Here is a 3,091-nt window from a genome sequence, read left to right on the forward strand (position 1 = left end):
CAAATCAGCTGGAAGCTGTGTTCCCCCATACGGGGCCACAGGACAAACATAGATTGCTCACTATGTGCTTGCGTTTGGGATGGTTCCCTCGGTGGATGAATGTGCCACATGGGGTACAGTCTTCGTTGCCGTTTATACTACCACACATGGTACACCTACACTTGCCAATTTACCGGAAGTGTTAAGACAAATACAAAATGAACATGGGGCCGCACCGGCCCTGGATCTGGGGATGAAATTGATGCGTAACTTTGATGCCGTCCCCTCAATAATACTAAGTAATATTAAAGGGGAAGCGGTGGCACTGGCAATACGCCAGAGTCTCCGGGAAACTCCAAATATGGAACAAGAGAGACAGCTGCCGAGAATAATATCCGATACCTATACTAGTATAGGACGGGATGGTTTGGGAGCCAAACCTAAAAAATTGGAATTACCAAATACCTCCCATAAGGAAGGTACGAAGCAGGCACAAGAGGGCTCTAAGAAGCGCTGGGACAAACAAAAAGATTTCAAAGATAGGAGAAACAAAAGAGCTGATTCTCCTCATCCGGAGTACTCCGACAGGAGATATAGGTGGTCATTCTAACCCTGGCGGTAAAAACCGCCAGGGCGAATGACCGCGGTAGCACCGCCAACAGGCTGGCGGTGCACCGCTGGGCATTCTGACTGCGGCGGTTCAGCCGCGGCCATAAACGGAAAGTCGGAGGTGTACCGCCGACTTCCCGCTGCCCTTGAGAATCCTCCATGGCACCCCCTACCGCCATCCTGTTCCTGGCGGGTCTCCCGCCAGTAACAGGATGGTGGTAGGGGGTGCCACGGGGACCCTTGGGGCCCCTGCAGTGCCCATGCCAACGGCATGGGCACTGCAGGGGCCCCCGTAAGAGGGCCCCAAAAAGAATTTCAGTGTCTGCCTAGCAGACACTGAAATTCGCGACGGGTGCTACGGCACCCGTCGCACTCCAGCAACTCCGCCGGCTCCATTCGGAGCCGGCTTCATCGTTGCTGGGTCTTTCCCGCTGTGCTGGCGGGCGGCCTTTTGGCGGTCGCCCGCCAGCACAGCGGGAAAGCCAGAATGGCCGCCGCGGTCTTGTGACCGCAGTGCGGTCATATGGCGGTAACCGCATGGCGGGCGGCGACCGCCGCCCGCCGCGGTTAGAATCACCGCCATAATCTCAGAAATAGGGATAACATTAGAACTCCAGACAGATATACTGATTCACGTCCTTCTCGTTCCTTTCAGGACGCACCGGATAGACATAGCGAGAGAGGGGGCCGTCAAGATCGACGTCCGGAATACGTGAAAGAAAAGAAAGACTCGCCACAGTCTACTGTTAAAAAAGAAGAAAAGACTCCTCAACAAAAGCCACAATTTAAAAAGAAGAAAGTGGCTGCACTGACCGTTAAAAATGCAGGTAGTATTGAGAACACTGTTGAGGAACAAGAGGTGGGCAGTGACTCTGTTGGACAGCGCGGCAGATGTCACGATATGTCGCCAGAGTCTGAAAGATCATCTGGATGCGACAGCAACTAGCGATTACATCGCAGTTGAAACGGCGGATGCCCGCGTTCTCCCACCCGATCGGGTTTTTGATTTAACAATTCAGGTAGAGGGAGACGTGGAACGCATTATTAGTGTAATATTCTGGGATGAATTTACTAGTGATATCCTGTTGGCCGAGAGAGACTGGCCACCTGAACATGTCCGCAAGCTCCCACATGGGAAAGATGTCATTTTGCCTTCTTTCTCTGATCTTGTTCCGGAGGCGGACAAACAAGCCTATGCTGCTGAATGGGCTTTAGCGCAGGCACCTGCATTATACCGTAATCATGTAGGCTGGGACAAGGACTCTCCTTGTCATGTTATTCCCGTTCGGTCTACACCACACCCGCAGCCACAATACCCTGTTAAACATGAAGCAAAAGCTCCAGTGACGGAGATACTGTCACAACTTGAATACCAGGGAGTAATTGAGCCCTGTACATCGGCAATTAATAATCCGCTATTTCCCGTTGCGAAACCTGATCATTCCTTTAGAATAGTGGTTGATTATAGGCACTTGAATAGTAATGCACGCACTTATGCTATACAAAATTCACACAGCACAGCGCTAATTAATAATATAGTGCGTAAAAAATACAAAACTACATTGGATATATCAATGTTTTTTTCTGCCAGAATTTAGCACATGAAAGTAGAGACCTAAGTGCATTCTCCTTTGGTTCTCAGGAATGCTTTTGTCGTTTACCCTAAGGTTGTAAAAACAGCCCAGGACTGTTTTCGGCCCGTGTCACATCAATCTTGCACGAGCTTGATTCCGAGGCATTATCATATGTGGATGATATCTATCTCACTGATGACACCCTTGACATTCATCTTGCAAGGGTCGATCGGATAATTCTGGGATTTGCTACCTACGGATATCAATTTAATTTTAAGAAAAGCAGGATTGCCTTTCTTAGTGTATTGTTCCTAGGATATGAGCTATCAAACGAGGGGAAGAGCCTGGCCCGCACTTCCTAGAGAAGTGTGCTCAGCTACAGCCTCCGAACACGCTTAAGAAATTGCAGTCATTACTGGGTTTCTTTAATTTTGGCAGAACATACATTCCAGATTATGCTGAACGCGTAAAGCCACTATATGACTTAATTCAGCCCAATTATTCTAGCAAGCGATGGACAATTGAACACACACACATCCTTAGGGATATACAACGAGACATGCTGGAAGCTAGACACTTGTACACATGGGACAATAAAACAAATTTGGTCATCAGAATAATAGCTGGTGCCCTCGGATTTACCTATGTCACCTTTAATGAGGGTGACACGGTGCCGATAGCGTACAAATCACATTTGTACTCCAATGCAGAGAAACGTTTTGCTCCTACTGAAAAAATTCTGACAGCAGTTCAGATGGCCGTCATAAAGGAGAGACCGCTTGGCCAGGGGAAACGCATTATTGTTGTCTCCCCGGTTCCGGCCTTAGAGGCTGTCACTAAAGCGAGCGTTCCAAACGCTAAGGCATTGCATCCACGCTGGATTCAGTGGGCAACGTCTCTGACCGCCACTGATGTTGATTATGTGTTTG

The sequence above is a fragment of the Pleurodeles waltl genome, chromosome 7 (assembly GCF_031143425.1).
Source record: "Pleurodeles waltl isolate 20211129_DDA chromosome 7, aPleWal1.hap1.20221129, whole genome shotgun sequence".
Classification (NCBI taxonomy): domain Eukaryota; kingdom Metazoa; phylum Chordata; class Amphibia; order Caudata; family Salamandridae; genus Pleurodeles; species Pleurodeles waltl.